This window comes from Dermatophagoides farinae, unplaced genomic scaffold (genome assembly GCF_024713945.1).
Source record: "Dermatophagoides farinae isolate YC_2012a unplaced genomic scaffold, ASM2471394v1 contig2, whole genome shotgun sequence".
In the NCBI taxonomy this organism is placed as follows: domain Eukaryota; kingdom Metazoa; phylum Arthropoda; class Arachnida; order Sarcoptiformes; family Pyroglyphidae; genus Dermatophagoides; species Dermatophagoides farinae.
In genome coordinates this window covers 206,573-212,720 of record NW_027461517.1, presented here as the reverse complement: position 1 = coordinate 212,720, position 6,148 = coordinate 206,573, and positions in this window count along the sequence as shown.

The window sequence follows — 6,148 nt, the reverse complement described above, 5'->3', positions numbered from 1 at the left end:
ATTGTTATTCATAACTTTCAACCAGGTGGTCAAATTAACAACTAATATTTATTTTTGTATAACATTAGCTTTTGGTTTTTGCACCGTAACGAGCAGAAAATTACAAATAATTTTTTATGAACATTTTTAACAAACATAGTATGCAATTACAAATTAAATAAAATTATCATGAACTAAAGTTAACGGCTCGATCATTCGTAAAACTAAGTATCGAGTACGAAAAGAAGAATATCCGAGTTTGTAATTCGAGATTTTTAATTTTCAGCAACGCCCATAAACAATTTATTTGATTTTAGTTTATTTGTGACAGCATGAAGCTAAAATAAATTAAAATAAGCATAGCTAATTTTCGGCTTCGAAATTACTACTTTTACACTATTGCAGACGCCTTCCTATTAGTTTGTTATTTTCCAGTGATTTAACTGTAAAAACATCGTTAGAATACGTTTGACAGAATTCAAAAAGAACAATCATTTCAAGGTTAATCCATAAACAACTAATGACTCGTGACGCTGAATACGAGTTGCAGCTAACTTATTTTGAACCAAACTAAAAATCTCGGCACTAAACTTAGCCAGCTTATGTAATCTTAAGCAAACTCTTGGACAATATTAATCTATTTACATTATACGTTGAATAAAAGTTTCTTTAGTGCTCAAAATTGATTGTCAAGTAGACTATAAAATTTTATTTAAACGATTTCAGACTTATTTCGTGACTCTGAAAATAACAACTTAAATTTCATTGTTGGCCTTTAGCCATTCAGGAATTTCGGGGAACATGGGCTCTGTTTGCTCATTGTGCTCTTGGATGTATTGGTCAGCTTCGGCTTCATCGGTAAACCACATTTGACGAATGCCATCTTCCCAAATGCCTCTACGTATTTCACCGTCATAATTAACAACCACAGCGTAGCCTTGTTGTTTTCCGTTTTTCCAGCCGCCCTTGTACACTTTTCCAGTGGACCAGTAAAACTCTCCGTATCCTTCTTTCTTGTCTTGCTTGTAACCTCCTTTGTAGTGTCTGCCGTCAGTCCAGTAAAACTCTCCGTATCCATCCATTCGATTTGACGACCACTGACCTGTATAAACTCGGTTGTCTTTCCAGGTATACCGACCCCAGCCGTGAATGTTGTCATTTTTCAACTCTCCAAAGTACGACGACCCGTCTGGCCACTTAAAACGTCCGATTCCTTGCTTGACGCCGTTTTCAAATTTTCCATTGAAGGTGCTGCCGTCTTTCCAGCTTTCAAAAGCATGTCCATGTTGGATGTCATCACGCCATTCTCCATCGTACGTCGAGCCGTCGCTGTGAGTCAAAACTCCTTTTCCGTTTGCTCGACTGTTCTTCCACTGTCCTTCGTATCGATAGCCATCGTTGTGTTGAAACACACCGTGTCCGCAAGCTTGATCGTCTACCCACTCTCCTTCGTAGTACGTATTGTCAGCCCAGACTTGTTTTCCTTTGCCGTGTCGCTTGTTTCCTACAAGCTGGCCCGAGTACTTACTGCCGCCCACTAAAGCCAGATCTTGCACAATTCTCACCTGATCACTCGATTTATTGGGCAGTATTGCTAGTTCACTCGGTTCAACAGACGTATTTATTTGGTAGTCATTTTTAATCTCTTCCATCTTTGAGACCTGATGCTGCTTGTTATCAACGTCATTGTTATTTTCCAACAGATCTGAGACTTGGCTGTAGGAAAGGGGTTTGACGCCAACACTTTTACTTGATGTGCAACCCATTTTAGAAAATCATATATTTGTTTTTTTTTCTTATGAATAGATTTTCGCGTCAAAAAAATATTCATTAACACACATGGTGTGTCGACTAGATATACTTTATAAATAGGTCTTATCATTATTAATACGACATAAAACGGAAATACATGTTGTTCTAACCCATACTAACAATATCCTTAATTTTTACTCGGCTTAAAACAAAAACAAAAAAGTTTTACTCAATTGAACCAGTTCTATGCTCAATCGCATAAACGAAAATCATGAATGACCGTTTAAACTATTAAAAAAATTTTAAAATCATGCTCGGATTAATTTATTACTTTCAAACATAGATCTGACAAATCAAAGTATGCATAAAAAAAATGTGATCTTTAACGAAATGCAGGACCAATTTGGACTCAACGTATTATGGTAATAATTATACCTTTCTAACTGGGATTTATTCATTTTATTATTAATGACTAAATAAACTTTATAAAGTTTATTTAAAAAGAACTAGTAATTATGTTTGCATATATAGATTGATCCATTTTAGTTTTTTTTTGTTACATCAAAAAAGTCAGCGAGCATGATATTACATGTTTTAACTCGTTTTGTTTTCAGTTTTAAATTCTTTTGTAGGTCTTTTGTCTCGCAATCGCGTTGATTTACGTCTTACTAGGTCATCTCTTACAACTATTGCAACTAAATTGATTCGTACTAATTTAATAAATTTGCAAACGCTGAACCGTCTGCCCATTCGCAAATTACAACGTCCCGAGTTATTTTTTATGCTGAAACTCTTAATTATGAATCCGTTTTTTCTAGTTTCAGCTTCTGCTGTTAGCAATGGCAATTTGCGTCCCAATTCGGACAACCTTGAATTTATCAATCAGAGCGCAGAATCAATCGATTCAAGTAATAATTTAGGTTTGCCAAACCAACTTGTCAACAATATAGCTGACAAGTGGCAAACCACAAAACTGCAACTCGATCAAACATTAGCTTCTTCGTCTGATAATAAAAACACCTCTGACAACAGTTCAACGGAAACTAACTTAAACGAAAAAGAAAACCAAAATAAATCTGATGCAAAAACCAAGAAACAGCCAGTAAAAAAGACGAACATGACGATGGTGAAGACAATGATGACGATGAAACTGAAGAAGACAAGAAGAGAGTAAAACTAAAACCGAAAACAATGATAAACACCAAAGTGAGAATATGAATACAGACGAAAACAATGATAAACACCAAAGTGAGAATATGAATACAGACGAAAAGAAAACAAATTCGATCAAGGAAAATAAAAACTCCAACGACCAAGCTTCAACGTTATCCAATATTGTGAAGAAGACCTCAGAATTCACTACGTATGAAAATTTTAAAAACTGTCTGACTGACTTACGATCAGACAACTTAGTTTGCCGATTATTTTTGTTCACGTGACAATGATTCTGATGAGGACACCGAACTAGATATAGATACCGCGACTGACAAGCACGTTCGAAGAATAAGTTTGAATCTTACGAATCGGCCAAGTATAGTGCAAACAAAAGCAGCTACGATGAATTGATAAAAAATCAATCTATGAATCCAGATGTATTGATAGATACAGATGAATTCGACTTGGACGATGATCAACTTGATTCGACGGAATATAAAGAGTTACAAAAGTTAGGGATAGAATACCCTGCACAAAAACCATCAAAACACCAAAAAGAACGTGAGCATTAGATTTAACGGATTTAACAATGTTACTAAAAGAAACATCTGTCTCGCACAATGTTTAAAGCATAAGCAAAACAAAGACGTGAAAGACTTTAAAAAACTTGACTAGCGTCGACTGTAATAACTTTTGCGACGTCTGCTGCAGTAGCACAAACAATGCAAAAAATGACGAAAATAAATTTAAAACAAAAAAAAAAGTAAAGAAAATGCTCAAGCGATATTAGGAACCGATGAGAGTTCTGAAAATTCATCAGGAAAAAATAAAATAAATATTAATTTGAACCACATACTAAATAATTCTTAAAGGCTGAGTTGCGTTAATATTAAATTCAGCAGAGAAAAAGCTGACACAGGTTCGCAGACACTGGTACAACTTTCATGGAGCCTAACGTTCTTTCAGCAAATTTAAGAAGTGTTGTGGCTATCTTAGAAAAAGTAAAACAAAACATAGACTGCCTTGAATTTGTTCAGAATTACGACAAAAGTGATGTAGCAAAAACAGATTGTAAAAGATTACACAGTCAATCACTTAACGCAAAAACTAAATACTCTATTAGCAAATTTAATGACGAGTTTAACTCGTTAAATAACCTAACTATAAATAACTATAAAAACACTAAGTATCGATACGATCCAGATCAACTTAGCAAGTTAGCCCATCTAATGCAGTTACTGACTGAAGTGCAGTCTGAAGTCTTAAGTGCAAAACGTTTGAATTCAGCATCGTTGGAAAGAATGTTAGAAAAGATTCATTCAAAGCTGAACTTGTTGACCTTAAACGCAAATTAATAATTAACCAATGCACACAATGTCTAGGCTTAATATTTGTTGAAGCTTTTGTATAATAAATACAAATCACTGTATATCTGTGCCAACCGTTCAATCAAGCCACTAGGATTCACGATTTTAATATATAAGTAAGCAGAATATTTTTGGTTTCTAATAATGTAGTAGCCATCTAGTTCAATAACTTTGACAAAACCAGCTTTTTCGTACAACTTTATGGCTGCGTGGTCGTAGCAAGCTACACAAAGATAAATAAAGTATCTAGAGAGCGTTTTACATTTATAAAAGCAATACTTAAGCAAATAAGTTGCAATCCCCAAATTCCTAAACTCCATTCGAACACCCAGGTCTAACACGTGAATAGATCCTAGCGACAGTTCATCGGTCTGGAATTTCATTGAAACAAAATCTAAAAACTCGTAACTGTTGTGACCACTGATGTTTAACAAAAAATTATGAAATTCATACAACCTGATAGCGTTCAAGCTGTCACGACTGTTGAAAAAAGTGCTTAAATGCAACGTTAAAAAACTGCAAAAGTTCAATCGTTTTTGTTTTATTGTCGATCACGAAATTCGATGACCTGTAGGTAACTAATGAGGTGACAATTCCGTTACAGTCTTCATAGGGTACCTGTTTCCAAAATAGTAGCTTATTGAACAAAGATGAGATTGAGAAATTAAACTTAAACATATTTCGTTGATCTACTGGAGGCACATAAATGATTCCAACACCTTTTATCAGACCTTTGCTGATAGATTCAAAATATCTTTTGTCCACGTTAGTTGGAAACAACGTCTGGTGAAATGCTTCGAGAGTCGAAGCAGATATGTCTTTTAAAAACACTAAGTAATAACCAGAGTCATTGGATAACTTCCAATGTTAATTACTTTAGTAAAGACAGTTGGATCAAATTTTTTTTATTGGCGACTTACATTCTTGAACTTTGCTTTGAAACACAATGATTTTCTTTTTTCGGATCTGCAGAAGAAACTAACTTTAGAAACATCAGAAAAAAACTAAAAATATGCAAGCTCACTAAGAATTAATTATAGACTACGGTTTTAACTATTTTTTCCAAAACGCGTAAACAGTTAATACAACGAAAGAAACAAGTTTCCTGCGTGTCACTATCACTCAACTTCAAATTCCAACTGTAACACTCGTTATTGCCACATTCTCTACATGTAGCGATAATCTTATCGAGTTTTGCTTTGTTCTTTTTCAAGTCTCTTTATGTCAGTAATCTCTAACTGAGGAAATTCAAACTTATGAGATACTGAGTTAGTAATTAAAAAAGTGTAAGGGCAAGATCTACAACTAAATGCTTTGTTTGCCGAGCTTTCACTTAGTAATAAAAAATTATGGCAGCTTGGGCAAAATAATGACATAATTAGTATTAAAATATAGTATAGCCGATGTTTTGTCTTTTCAATTCTTTCTTTTTTTTTTATTTTTTGTGAAACTAACAAGTGGCAAGTCGCACATGATGATGATTGTCGCCCCAGTCTGAATAAGATTGATGGACTGACTCCTCTCTGATAAACTGTAACACGTAAAATGATGCAGAACGTACTTTGATCGCTTATCATAAGTGTATTCAAAATTGTCTTTCACCCCTAGCTGATTTTACAATTACTAAATGATGACACCAACATCTTTACAGACTAGAGTCTCTGAATATGCTCTGATGACTCAATGTTCTCTTGGCTGTCTGATAACCAAATTTTTAAAAATGATGATAACATAATTGTATGAATATTGTTTGTTCTCCAAACTTTTGATTATTTAATAGGATTATGAGATCTGATTTGTTTTACGGATTTATAATTTAATTTGTGTATCAATACTCTTAATGTCGTAGTAGTCGTTAAGATATGCCAATATTTGCTGAATTGTGATTTTAGTGC